The 15536-nt window shown below is 40.9% G+C and overlaps 1 protein-coding gene across 1 annotated transcript in view; it reads right to left on the reverse strand.

The window, feature by feature from the left end:
• The window catches only part of LOC150075985 (prolow-density lipoprotein receptor-related protein 1-like), a 1358636-nt gene that overhangs the window by 570013 nt on the left and 773087 nt on the right, over window positions 1-15536 (reverse strand).

The following is a 15536-nucleotide window of genomic DNA, read 5'->3' on the forward strand; positions in this document are numbered from 1 at the left end:
TTTTTCTTTTCAGCACTTGACATGATTGATGATGGGTTGAATAACTACAAATAATTAAATAATAAAATATAATCTATTTTTATTTAACTCTCATAGCCCATATCACTCACAAAAGCACTGCGGATCAAAAATAAACAACGTCCAAAAGGAAACAAGATCTCAATACTAACCGTCGCTTAGAAAGTAGAAACAATAGACTGAAACGTTTCCTCATCACATACATGCCCCATATTGACCAAGAAACAAAAGAATAAATACATAAACCATGACCACCATGCCACCACCAAGGTCGCAGCTGTCTGAAAGGTGTAAATTCCAGGATTGCAGAGACATTACCTCTGACAGCACTTAGGCATTTAATGCCTATGCAAAGGTGGTTGAATTAAATCATACCCACTATCTTCCTTTTATCAAAATTTCTCACTCACTCCTAATATAATATACCTATATGTTAAAAATCAGTTATCTCAGGGGAAAAGAAAACCCAATAAGAAAAATTAAATATTAAGGAATAGGATGGTGTCGGATAGGGTTGAACTTTGGAAATCATGTATTACAAACTAATGTAATACATGATTTTTTTGTCCCCCAAAAACCGATTTTTTCTCCTGTTTAGGGGGGAAAAAACTATGTTGAAATTGCTTTCCTGGTATAAAGCAATGGTTAGGCTGCACCTTGGGTTTCCAGACAAATATGCAAGTCTGGAAGCCTCATTTTAGTAAGGGTGTAGATCTGCTGACAGGTGCAGAGAAGGATAACAAGATTGGTGAATGAAACAAAAGGGTACTCTTACAAGAAAAGTTTCAATTTTACAAATTGGAGAATGGGGTATTGCATTATAAACCTCAATCAGGTCACTGCTGAGGTACCTGGTTGCCAAGCTCTGTTGCCCACATAATCAGAGCCATTCCTCATACAGTCGTCCTTCTACTGATCTCATCATTCGAGTCGAGCATTCGAGTTGGGAAGCGTCTTTGGACACTTCCCAAAAGCTCAAAGGTCTTTTTTCAGATGAGATCTCCATACTTGAACACATTATTCCAAATGTGATCTTACAATTACCTTATACAATGGGATTATGACCTCCCTCCCTATCTCTACAGGAGAACATTCCATAAATCATCAATATGACACTAAGGGCTTTCCTGGCTCCCTGTTTACACTGTTCAGAAAACTTCATATCTACTCGTATTGTAACTCCCAGATCCCTTTCTTCCTGCACTGTTTTTAATTCAACCATAACAAGTGTATAATTTATTTGTAGGTTGCTATTACCCAAGTGTAAAATCTTGCATTTAGCAGAATTAAAACACAGCTGCCACTTTTCTGACCATGTTTGAAGTCTGTTCAATTCATTCTGAAGAAGTGCTGCCTGTACTGATCATTAACGACTCTTTTGATCTTTACGTCATCTGCAACTTTTGACATCATGCCTTCTATCCCTTCATTGATGTCATTTAGGAAAATAAGAAACAATAGTGGCCCAAGAACCGATCGTTGGGAGGAATATATTCCTGACGTTACACCATCTGAAGAATATTCATTAATCACCACCTTCAGTCCTGAAACCACCCAGCAATTTCCATTTTAGAATTTTACCAGTAATCCAACCTGTTCAAATTTATATAGAAAATTCTCATAAGGTCTAAATCAACCGCTTTTTTCTAAAATTCAAATAAACTATGTCGAAATTGTTCCCTAAATCCAGTTCATGGGTAACTGTGTCAAAATAGCTTACTAAGTTAGTTAAACATGATTTTCCCTTAACAAAGCCATATAGTATGTTCTTCATAATACTATATTTATCTAAATATCCCTGGACTGCACTCTTAATTGAGTACGAGTCTATTACCACGTTGACCAAGATTTTTGCAGCTCCAGCGAATGCTAAGTTTTCATTTATATTTAGTCATTTTATTGACTTAATTGTTATATTAAATTATTTTCTATAAGTAGCTTTATAGTTCTAACCAAACTCCATGGTTTATTTTTGAATTTAGATAGAGATTTTGAAAGTTAATACTTAGTGTCCATAGATTTTACATTCGTAATTTGCTGCCATTGTTATACGATACGGAATAGTGTAAGGTTTAACGTAAAACTATATAGAGCAAAACGTAGCACTGTATTACAAATCTGTTAGATTAGTATAGTATTATCAATTAATCAGTAAAATTTATTAATCTTATTAAAGTTCATTGTTAATTAAATTATTATACTTAACGGAATCATGATTCAGACTAGAGCAGCAAAGCAGTGTTCAAAGAATATCCAGAGTGCTGTGGCTCGGATGAGAACTGAACGGGCAATTCTCCAACGCATCACAGTCTAAAACAATGCACAAAATGTGAAATGTTTGCAGACCTGTCTAGACAGGACATAATCAATCCAAGCAGGATGTCTGATGGGCGTCTATGAGAGTTTGAGGTGTGGGATAAATGCCATCGAAGAAATTAATATGAGGGGCCCATCAAGTTATCAGCTGCCCTGTTCTTTCCCCACAGCTCACTACTGTGCATAAGGCAACACAGTGGCAGAATGCACTGATTCCACAGGAACTAGTTATTGTTGGTGACTCTATTGTCAGGGAGATGGGGAATGTATTATGCAAAAAGGATAGGTGGAACAGGACCAGGGTATGTCTCCAAGGGGCCAAAGTTGATGACATCGTAGGGCAGATATCAACTTTAAGGGCACAAAAGGTGATATGGTTGTACATGTTTGTTTGTTATTTGGTTTTTAGGAGCATTAGCAACTAAGGCCATATTACTCCAGGAAATGCGGTGGTCATTCCCTGACCTTTCCGCATCCTCCGTATTTGGTGGTGACGGGCTCGAACCCCAGTCTAATCAAGAAGCGTGTGGTACGCACTGCTGCTCCTTCCCACCTGGCTACAGAGGCGCCTGGTTGTACACGCTGGCACTAATGACTTCAAGAGTAAGAGATCTGCAGATTTACTTAACAAGTACAGGTCAATGCTGGAAAAAAGTCGCGAGTTAGGGGTAAATTTGAAAGTGTCTGCAATTCTGCTCAGACACGATAGGAGGGGGTATATGATAAGAGCCGTGTCAATCAATTCTGCCCTGGAGAGATTGTGCAAGCTCACGGGGTAGAATTTTTTTCAGTGTGGTCTGTGCTTCCTAACAGGAGAGACTGCTTCTACAGGGATGGGATACACTTAAATAGAAAGGGTGTAAGAATATTTGCTGATGCTATTGAAGCAGTGTTAGGTGGGTCAGAAAACTGCTAGATTGGGGGGATTCACAAACTAAAAGATTAACGGTAGCCGCAAGCAGAGGCAAAAGTGATGCTTACACTGCTTCTATTGTAATGAGCAGCAGCCCAGAGAGCAAGTTTCTGGGGACTTCAAGAGCTGCTGGGAGTCATTATGGAACAAGTAAATACATGGGCTGTGTTAGGGTAACTAAGAGTAAGAACAATTACATGTACACTAATGCTAGAAGTGTAAGCGTGTGTGCGTGCATGCATATGTGTGGTATGGGTGTTTAATGGTGCACAAGCTGCTGCTGTGGCTATAGTGCACCTATTCATAGGAATATTATATATAAAAATTAATATGAAGCCAGCTCAATTTCATTTCAGCTCAGAAACTATTTATATTATATTCGCTCATAAATTACAATTTATTTCAAAATACAGTAAAGTTCACTAATAGTTGCCTTCTCTCCAATGATATGATTTAATGTGATCAATTCTCGGAGGTTAGCCAGAGAAAGAAATACTGAAGTTCGATGTTGTTGATAATGTGCACAGTCAACTAAAATATGTTTGACTGTTAGAAGTTCCAAGCAGTGTGAACACTGAGGAGGATGTGAGCAGATGGAGGTGAGTCAGATGAGTATGTCCTATTCTAATCCGTGCGAGTACCACTTCTTCTCGCCGAACTGTCTGAATGCTTGAGTGCCAAAATTTTGGATCTTGTTTCAATTGGAAGAGTTTATTATTTGTTTGTTTATGCCATAGCTCTGTCCACTGTGCATGGTATGCTGCTTGAATTATGATATTATAATCAGAAGCTGGAATGAAGACAGAGGTTAAGTCTAAAGTTGATGGATTTTTAGCAGAAATACCAGCCAGTTCATTCCCTTTAATGCCTGAATGTGCTGGAATACAGCAAAACTTCACTAGTTGTTGGCAGTCTTCAATTTTCAAAAGCAAACTCCTGATATTATTTATAACAGGGTGATCCTTATGAAAGGGATTCTGCATTTCTCTAATTGAGCTGAGAGAGTCGGTGTAAAGTAAATATTTTGCAGATGGGTGGAGAGTCAATTTCTCTAGAGCTAATTGAATTGCATATAGTTCCGCTGAAAAGCTGTTGTACTCAAGTGGAAGAGAAGCTGATATGATAGCAGAGGGAAACTGCTGCTGCTCCAACAGTTGAGTGAGATTTGGAACCATCCGTATATATCAGTAGTAAGTCAGCATAGTTTTAAATATGGCTAGCATGGAGTTGTTGCACATTTAGAGTCGGTAGACAGTTCTTTCCCCATTGCAGAAAATATGAATCACATTTCAGTTGAGGACAGGTGGTCCATGGTGGAGAAGAGTAATTTTTTGCCTATTGTTGAGAGAAACATTCCAATTCTGTGTTATTTCAAGGAGCCGTAGGCCTGCTGGCTGTATTTTACTTGGTGTATAGAGATTGTGAAATGGTGGATTAAAGAGATGTTTTTTTTTTTGGTTTTTTTTTTTTTAGGAGCATTAGCAACTAAGACCATATTGCTCCGGGATATGCGGTGGTCATTCCCTGACCTTTCCGCATCCTCCGTATTTGGTGGTGACGGGTTCGAACCCCGGTCTAATCAAGAAGCGTGTGCTACGCACTGCTGCTCCTTCCCACCTGGCTACGGAGGCGCCCGATTAAAGAGATATGACTGAATAGGATGCAGAGAGCAACTTTGTATTTTGGCTGCATATTTAAGTAATAACATTCTTCTGCGGAAGTACAGTGGGGGCTTGAGCTTCAACGTATAGATTGAAGATTGAAGATGTCCTATAAGCACCAAGGGCAATCCGCAGTGCATTGTGTTGTATAGGATCCAGCCAATGCAATTCACTCCTTCAGGCAGAATCCTAAACTGGAGAAACATAATCCAAATGGGATCTAATCAGTGCTCTATTCAAGAGCAGCAAAGTTGTATGATCTGCTCTCCAAGACAGGGCAGATAAAACTCTTAGCATGTTGATCTTTTTAAGACAGGTAGTATGTATTAATTTGACATGCTCAAAGAAGTTTAGCTTACTGTCCAGGATTAGTCCCAGGAATCTGATATTCTGGCAATCGAAATGGTAGAATTTGAAATCCGCAGTTCAGGATCTGTATGCAATTTGCGTTGACTGCAAAAGTGGATCGCAACTGTTTTCTGTTGGGAAAGACGATATCCATTGAGCTCAGCTCACTTTTGTACTTTATTGAGGGACATCTGCAATTGCCTTTCGATAGATCTCATGTTCTGAGAATGGCAAGAAATAGAGAGATCGTCAGCATAAGGGTACGTCTCTACTCCCAAAGGAGTACCTTTGGGAGTAGAGACGTACCTTTTGTAATGGAATCAATTCTAAGGGCAAACAGGGTTGTACTCAATACTGATCCTTGTGATACTCCTTCCAGTGAGAATGTAGCAGAAAGGAATTTTGATACTGGACCTGGAAAGATCGGCTTTTAAGAAAGTTTTTAATAAATATGGGCAGGTTGCCTCGCAGACCAAGAGTATGAAGGTCACTGAGAATGCCATACCGCCAGGTAGTATCTAATGCCTTTTCTATATCTATGGAGACCATAACAAGGTGTTTGTTTTTAACAAAGGCATTGCGAATTTCAGATTCAGCCTTGATCATCATCATATGTAAGGAGGACCTGTTTTGGCAAAAGCCATGTTGACAATTACTCAGTAGATGTTGAGTTTCAATGATCCAAATGAGTCGACTGTGGATCATTTTTTCAAGAATTTTACCAAGCAACTTGACAGAGACATTGGCCTGTAACTATTAGGACTGGAGGGATCTTTTCCAGGTTTTTTAAAAAGGCCAAAACTGTAGCATGGTGCCAAGAGGTGGGATAAATATTTTCCAGGAAGAGCCGGCTAAAAAAGACTAGCAGCAGTTGTAGGTTTATGTCATCGAGATGCTGCAGCATGACATAATACATACCATCTGGCCCAGCGGCACTGTTTCGTGTTGTTCTGATGACCTGTAAAAGTTCACAATACTGAAGAGGCTGATTATATGGAAGTGATAGTGAGGCTCGAAAGTTGATAGGTCTCTGTTCGGTGGCAGCCTTAATTTTCTGGAATTTCGGGGCATAGTTTGATGCAGCTGAGATTTGAGCAAAGGTTTTGCCCAGGGGTCTGCCTTTGATGTCTTGACTAGCACTTCAAGTTCATCAAATTTATTAACTATGCTCCTAGCATTGGTGTACATGTAAGTATATATGCACCTGTTTCTACTCTTAGTTACCCTAACACAGCCCATGTATTTATTTGTTCCATAATGACTCCCAGCAGTCCTGGAAATCTCCATTGGCTTGCTTTCCAAACTGCTGCTCATTCTAATGAAGCAGTGCAAGAATCACCTTTGCCTCTGCCTGCGGCCGCTGTTAGCCTTTTAGTCTGTGTATCCCCCCCACAAGCTAGCAGTTTTTCAACCCACCTATCAATGTCTCGATAGCATCAGCAAATATTCTTGCACCCTTTCTATTTAAGTGTACCCCATCCCTGTAGAAGTAGTCTCTCCTGTCAACAAGCACAGACCAGGCTGAGAAAAATTCTACCCCTTGAGCCTTGCACAATCTCTCCAGGGCCGAATTGATCGACACGGCTCTCATCATTATACTCCCTACTATCATGTATGGGCAGAATTGCAGACACTTTCACATTCAATCCTAACTCGCGACTTTTTTTCAACATTGACCTGTACTTGTTGAGTAAATCTGCAGTTCTCCTACTCTTAATGTCATTAGTTCCAATGTGGGCAACAATATCACCTTTTGTGCCATTAAAAGATATCTGCTCTACAACGTCATCTACATTTGCCCCTGGCAGACATACTCTGGTCCTATTCTTCTTGCATAGTTTGGTTTTTAATGGTGCATTGGTAGCTGTGGCCATAATGCACCAAATCAAAAATAAAACTAATACAAAAATATTGGTCAGCCTTAAAACAGGCTACCATGTCAAAAAAGTAAATATGATACTATGGTTAAAGGTTATATAAAAGGTATAAAATATAAACTTAAATCTTTGTGTATAAATTGATCGAGTGTAAAAAATTAAAAACGTCAGACATGTTATCTCTGTCACCTAAAATCTGACTGAGTGTAAATGGTTCAGCCAGATTATTAGAAGTTCTAGAAAAAGATTGTCTAAAGACAGGGCATTCGATAAAAATTTGAGAAACAGTTAAAATAACGTTAAACGTCTCACACATAGGTGGGCTATCCGCCCTCAGCAAAAAGGAGTGTGTTAGATGGCTATGACCTATGCGGAGCCAAGCAAAGACGACTTCCTCTTTTCGGACGCTGCGTAGACTGGACTGCCATTGCATGATTACAGGCTTAATATGGTGTAGTTTATTTGCAGTCTGTCCGTGCCAAGAGTCTTGCCATTGGATATATAATTTAGATCGTATTATTTGCCTGTAGTCTGTATAGGGGACTGACAGGCAATGACTATCCAGGGAAATGGCTGATTTAGCAGCGGCATCAGCTAAATAATTTCCCTGGATCCCAATGTGGCTTGGGATCCAGCAGAAGCGAATGTCAAATTCTGATTCAAAGGCAGAACAAAGCGTCTGCCGGATCCGGGACAGGATGGGATGAGAGTTGTACCTCATCGATACTAGAGCCTGTAACACGCTCAATGAATCAGAGTAAATCGTGTACCTTTGGTAATCGCTATTTATAATGAACTCAAGGGCTATTTCAATTGTATGCAACTCTGCAGTATAAATGCTAGCTTCTTGTGGGATCTTGAATGATAATGTCTTGTGAGGAAATACGACAGCAGATCCCACATAAGATTCTGACTTTGAGCCGTCTGTATAGACTGGCAGAAAGTCAGAGTACTGCTCCCTATGTGATACGAAGAGTTGCTGATAAACGGCTGGCGGTGTATTAGCCTTCTTCATGATCTTAAGGGAGAAGTCACAAATTGGCAGATATGCATACCAGGGTGGAAGGAGTTGCCTTGGTGACTGGGCAACGTTGTCTACCGTCATGTTTAGTTCATTTAATAGCCCTTGGATTCGAATACCAAAAGGTCTGTTGGCAGTCTGACAGGTGTTGTAGAGGTTTTCCCAACGTGGCTCAAAAACTGATGCCCACATGGCATCAGTTTTTGAGTGACATGGGCATCAGCCCGATAATTTTATTGGGGAGGGATTTTAATTTGAAGGCATACTGTAAGGACAACTGCTTACGTCGAAGAGACAGAGATGGTTAATTTGCTTCAACGTAAAGGCTTAGGATAGGAGATGTGCGAAATGCTCCAGTGGCTGTCCGGATGGCCTGAAGGTGAACTGGATCTAACCACCGAAGTGCACTATCTCTAGCAGAACCATAAACCTGAGACCCATAATCGAGTTTGGAATGGACAAGTGCTCAGTAAGGACGAAGCAGGGTAGAACGATCTGTGCCCCATGAAGTTGACGAAAGGGCACGAAGGATGTTAAGTCCTTTAACACATCTTGTCTTAAGCTGACGAATATGTTGTAAAAATGTCAGCTTCTTTTTGAAAATAAGTCCAAGGAATTTGAATTCTGCTACAACCGGGATGTTGTTTTGCCCAAGCCTTAATTCTGGGTCAGGATGAAGATTACGTTTGCTACAGAAGTGTACACAAACAGTCTTCTGTGATGAAAATCTGAACCCATTAGCCAAAGACCAAGCTGTAATGTGATCAATGGTTTTCTGCATTTTTCACCATGGGAGGAAGTCGTTCTGTGATAGAGTTTATTTTGATTGCAAAAAGCGTGACACTTAGGACGGATCCTTGTGGGACTCCTTCCTGACAAAATACTCGAGAGAGTGTGGATCCTAAACGGACTTGAAATTGGCGATTCGAAAGAAAGTTTTTAATAAAAAGAGGAAGGTTACCTCTAAGACCAAAGTTATAGAGGTCTTTTAATATTCCAAATTGCCAGGCTGTGTCGTACGCTTTTTCAATATCAAAGAAAACTGCTATCAAATGCTCGGATTTAATAAAAGCATCACGAATGGACGTTTCCAATCGGACTAAATGATCAAGAGTGGATCTATTTCTTCGGAAGCCGCACTGTGTCCTGGAAAGCAGACCATTTGTTTCTAAATACCGTACAAGGCGAGAATTTACCATTCTTTCTAGGATCTTGCACAAACAGCTTGTCAGAGCAATAGGACGGTAGTTACTTGGATTTCTAGGATCCTTTCCTGGTTTTGGGAAGGCAAGAATGATTGCTTTCCGCCAGGAATCCGGAAATTGTTTATTAAGAAAAATTCTGTTAAACAAAATTAAAAGGTGATCCTTAGATTTTGGTGAGAGGTGTTTTAACATTTCGTAGTGGATGTCATCGGGCCTCACAGCACTTGCATGCGTAAGAAAGAGTGCTGCATTTAACTCCTCCTGTGAAAAGGGCTTGTTATACGATTCAAGCCCTTTTGAATAGAAGTTCAGTGGGTATCTCTCATTTTTCTTTTTTCAGGGACAAAAACTCTGCGGGAAAAGATGTTATTGCAGAGATTTTTGCAAATGTTTCCCCTAGAGTATTTGCAACTGAAGTTCGATCTGCAATAGGACATCCGTTGTGCTCGAGGATCACTGAAGGGCATGGTGGATATTTTCCCTTCATTTTCCGGATCTTATCAAAGACTACTTTTGAGCTAACAGCCTGAGTTATGGAAGATGTAAAACGAATCCAAGATTTCCTTTTTTTTTTTTTTTTTTTTAATGAGAACCCCAAACACAAGAGGTATTATAACCTATAGTACTTAGTACCGTGCTTGGATTGGAGATTGAGAAGACGAAAGAAGATATTTGTTGACATTGGACTTGAACTTCTGTAGATTGTAATTTTCAGGAAATACGTATGAAGGAAGGTTGTTCCAGAAAACGGCAGTTGAATGAATAAATGAGGAAGATGAAAAGTTGGTTCTGTGGGTTTGAAGTTGGACAGTTAATGGATGTTGGCTGGTGGCGGCACGTGTTCGGACTGTTTTGAAAGAGAGAGCGGGAATTATAGAAGCCAATTCAGAAGAACAGTGCCCATGGAAGTATCTGTAGAAGACGCATGCAGCAGCCAAACAATACGAGGTTGGGAATAGCCATGAGATAAAGGTTCCATTGGAGAAGAGGCAATCACCAAGTTGTGATCTGAAGTGCCTAAAGGACCTCTCACTTCAACCTTGTACTTAGAAGGGTTGTTTGTGAGAAAAAGATCAAGCGTATTGGCGTATGATTAGGATTGTCCGGTATTCTTGTAGGTAAATGAACAATCTGTGCTAGGTCATTAGTAATTGCAAAAGCCTCAGCATCTCGACCTGCTGGGTCGGTGTGACTAGAAAAGGGAAGCCAGCTGGAGTTGTCAACATTAAAATCACCAAGGAAAATTAGATCACTGTTAGGAAAGTTGGACTGGAGAAAGTCAAGTTGCAAAGAGAGGAAGTCAAAGAGCTCCAAGTGATTAGTGGAGTTGGGAGAACGGTAGAGACAACAGATGAATTTTACACAATGAGATAGAGAGATTTTAAGTCAGAGAAGATCAAAGAGAGGAGATTCCAAATTGCCAAGTCTCTGACAGGGAATATCAGAACGGACATATGCACAAGTACCGCCTTTGAGGCGAAAGGAATCATACAGCAAATAATTTGGACATCTGAGATGAGCAGTAGTTGAATCAACTGATAACTGAGATTCAGTCAGAAAAAGTACATGGGGTTTGGAAGACTGCAAGTGGAAATGGACATCGTTGAGATTAGAATTGAGACCACGTATATTTGTGAAATGAATTAGGAAGTCCTTGGGAGGTTTCGATCTTTTCGCAGATAAGCTTGCTCTATTATTTTGACAATTCATGGTGTATTCAATAGTAAGAAAAAGTGGGTGGGACATGCTGTATGAAGTAATGAAATTTTTGGATATGGCGTACATGTGGTAAGAATATACCCAGATCCTTGACATAACGTGGCCTCGACAATGCTCCCCGCATACACACTACTCGGACTCCCTCCAGTCACTATCTGGCAGAGTAGAGGTAGCAAGATTATACACTAGCTGATCCGGAAGCTTCTTAGAGAGTTACCAATAGGTTCAGTCCGGTGTACTAACTAGCGGCCGGCCTGCGAACACCGTTTTAGAGCTGTACCCTCGAAATGTAAGGAATATTGGATCTCGCCACGACATTCATCATAACCTCAAAAATCATCAATCATACTGCATGATGGAAGAGATAGGGAAGGGTTGGCCGGAACTTAGCTCTGGAGACTAAACATGGGTTCCACCACTTCAAGCCTCCAATAAGCAAAGTGGTGGTATTTCACCGGTTGATGAGAGTCATCTACCACCTAATACTGCCTGGTAACATAGAGGGGCGGCGTTCCTCCATGTGGTGTGGGCACCACACCTCGACCCCTGCTTACGTTGGTTCACACCTGGGTGGTCACCCACCATGTACTTGTGCATGAAGGTTATACCCAGAATTACTAAGAGTCCCACCATCGTGAAGGTGCAAGCAGAGGATTTGGCTGTCACAGACCGTCCGGACTTCGCCGAAATTGGGTCCACTTTGACTTGAGTGTCACCCGAATATCAGTTCCATCAGCGTTTTAGACTCCCAGGTAGCAAGAACAGCTTGTCTGGCATATCTGAGAGAATGTCTGTGACAACCTCAAGGACCAATCTGACGTCGTACATAACACACTTTCGGATGTGCACGGATGTCAGGGGATATCGGCGGAATATCCCCCAGGCTTTGTTTTGTGCTTTTTTTGCTGCCGTGCATTCGGAATTCCACCAAGGTTTGGGAAATAGTGGGAAACGGCTATGATTTTGGGATTGCAATTGCAGTTGCTTGGACAATCATTTCTGTGACATACATGACTGCATCATTGATTGGCTTCTGACTGACTGTAGCGATGTCAAGGTTTGCCAGATGTTGAAAGGCATTCCAGTCAGCCTGATCAATCTTCCACCACGGTAAACTAAATGGCAGACACGGTCTACCACTAGTTAGGGTGGTTATCACGGGGAAGTGATCACTTCCATATGGGGTTTCTTCTACCTCCCAAGTAAGTAAAGGAAGGAGAAAAGGGGAGCAGATAGAAAGATCAATGGCAGAGAATGTACGGGTAGGCATGTGGAAGAAGGTGTTTGTTCCCACATTTAAGAGGGAGAGGTCATTGTCAGTGAGCATATGCTCTATGACTCGTCCCCTTCCATTGATGTCAGCACTACCCCACAGAGTGTTATGTCCATTGAAATCCCCAAGAATTAAACAAGGGGAAGGCAATTGCATGATAAGATCATCAAGGTCTTTCTGGGGGATGTCAATCCTAGGTGGCAAATAAACAGAGCAGACAGTTAATAAGAACCCCACTGTAAGGCGAACTGCTACAGCCTCAATGCTAGTTGTAAGCTGCAAAGGCTGAAATGGGATCTGGTTGCCGACGAGGATTGCGACTCCTCCATGAGCTGGACCATCCACAATTCTATCCTTACGAATGATGGTAATGTTATGCATGGTAGGGTCATCATTTGCCTTTAAATAAGTCTCATGTATGCAAAAGCATGCTGGTTTGTACTTTTGCAGGAGTGCCTTGATGTCATCAGTATTTTTCCGGAATCCACGACAATTCCACTGTAGGAATTTAGCCATTATTTGGACTTGGTGGGTCCATCAGGCAGTTTCTGAGGTGTTGAGGGCTTAGTTTTGTCAGTCTTGGATTTATCTTTCCTGAGGAAGTATGGACGCTGTACTGTGTCCATTTCTTCCTCGGTATAAAGTTCCAAGACTAACTCTTCATGTACCTCCTTGATCTCGACATCCATAATTTCTTACCCTGAAGTGGGCAGTTCACTTTTCTGTGATGTTAATTTAGTGCTCGCTGTTGTTAATGCTGGAGCACTGGGAGGTACCAATATTGGAGTGGCAGCTGACTGCGATTTTTGGTTTTTGAGTGGGCTTTAATGAACTCAATAAATAGCGGGAAATGGGAGTAAAAGAGTCCCTTGGGGGAACAGTCATATCAGTGTGGGTCCCAATGGTAATTTTACCAGAAACTTTCTGGGCGTACGAAGGCTTCCCACTATTTATTGGTTGGATGCGTTTTCTGGCCTCTGGGTAGGAGATGTTGAGTTCCGTTTTTAATTTTTGAATCTCCTTTTCATCCTTCCACCGCTGGCATGCTTGAGAGTATGCAGGGTACTCTCCTTGGCAGTTAGTACAATTAGGCTTAGGAGCTATACATTCCTTGCTCTCGTGATCTTTAGCACCACATCGAGCACAGGCAGGGTTACCACGATAAGCTGTTTGTGAGTGGCCGTACTTTTGACATTTAAAACACCTCAGTGGGTTTGGAACGTAAATCCTCACTGGGCAGTTTAAATACCCTGCCTTGATGTTCCATGGCTGTGGGGTGTGAAATGTTAGGATGAGAACTCGGGTAGGGACGAGATTCCCATCCTTTTGCATGGATATTCGCTTCACAGCTGTCACTCCTTGTTCTTTTAATTCAGAGCAGATCTCTTCTTCAGAAACGTGAAGATCCCACTCTGATATGACACCTCGTGACGAGTTCAGAGTTTTATGAGGGGTTACGATGATGGGTATTCCCCCTATAGATGTGGCATTCAAAATTTTTTCAGTATGCTTTGAATTTGATGCTTCGACTAAAATATCTCCAGAACGCAGCCGTTTTACCGATTTAGGTGAACCTGCCATCCCTTCCAATCCTTTCTGGATAAAGAAAGGTGACATTTTCCCAATTGACTGCTCTCCGGTGGAATGGAGAATGAGGAAGGTGTCACAGATGGTGTTTTTTCTTCAGTTCTGCTCTTTTAGCAGAATTGCTGTCACTCTCATCTGACGATCGATTAGGTAGGGACCTTGTTGGGGCCCCAGAAGAAATAGAATTTAAATTACTCATATGAGTAAGATAAAAATTTCAGATGCCCTAAGTACCTCACCCACCACGGAGCCCTACGAGGGGACGCCCACTCGTGAACTAGTAGGTACTGCGTACACGAATGGGACGCCAAGTTAGTTTAGAGGCACCATACCCACGTTTCCAATAAGTCTTGATCCCGTCCCAAGACCAAAGGGAGGGAGACTTATTGGAACGCAGTTAACCCTAGCAGTAAGAACCACCCGTCGATTGATCCCAGTCGGCCGGTCCGGGACCACCCATCTTGTCGAAGCAGGGGCCAAAGTGGTGTATTAAGGCTGGGCCCCTCAACCACTAGGATCCCCCCTTCCGAATTCCATGGGTTGCGGCGCACGGTTGCACACACCGGATTCCAAAGATGTAACCCTGGAACCAAGGTATGGGCGTTAGATCCCAGTGATGCTAATCTGGTAAACCAGCAGCATCACTGGGAGGTCCCCTCACCACGTACAGGTGCCCACGTCGAGGGGTCTTCTTGCATAGTATATTCCCCGTCTCCCTGACAACGGAGTCACCAACAATAACTAGTTCCTTTGGGACCAGCGCATTCTGCCTTGGAGATTGCCTCTGTGTTGGATACTTGGAATTTGCATGCAAGGATGCCTATTATATCAAATATTTGTCTTTGGCAACACTGTTCACAATAATATATTCACAAGAAACATTTTGTTCTGTTAATTTTATTGAGCAGTGTATTTCAAACAGATTAAATATATGATAGGAGATAAGAGTATATACGAAAATACACGTGTATGTGGTAAACAATACAGTGGAAAACAGTTCATAGATTAGGCACAAGAATAGGAGAACCCTTAAAGCATATTGAAAAAAAAAAAAGTAAGAAAAGACTTGTGAAATTTTGGAACATGCTTGTATTTATTAAAAGTCTTTTAATAAAAATAAAAAAAATTTACAATTAAATATTAAATAACTGCACAATCAACAGAAATTAACAATACAGAAATAACAATACAGATATTGAAGCTATTTATTAGCTACTCAGACACTAGTTGTAATAATTTTTAATAGAGGTCATATTTTAATCATGTAAATTATGTTCATTATTATGAAATGCAATAAACATATTTTAAAGTTATTAGCTTTGTCCATATGTTCTAATTTTTTCCCTTCACCGTACAGCATCAATTACTGAAATATTTGGACCATTTTCAGGAAGAAAAATTTTTTTTCATTAAATTTATGAAAGAATAAAGAATCTCACTACAACAGACTAATATTTTTTCAACAGGATGATAAATTAAAGATGAGGAATTCAACATTCATGGTCATCCTAATTTTCTTTAGCCTTTTATGAAAATTTAGAGTCAACCATGTAATTTTGTAATTATATCAAAACATATCAAAACTTGTGATCAGCAAA

Source organism: Mastigoproctus giganteus, chromosome 13 (assembly GCF_048544385.1).
Source record: "Mastigoproctus giganteus isolate SK-2022 chromosome 13, ASM4854438v1, whole genome shotgun sequence".
Taxonomy (NCBI): domain Eukaryota; kingdom Metazoa; phylum Arthropoda; class Arachnida; order Uropygi; family Thelyphonidae; genus Mastigoproctus; species Mastigoproctus giganteus.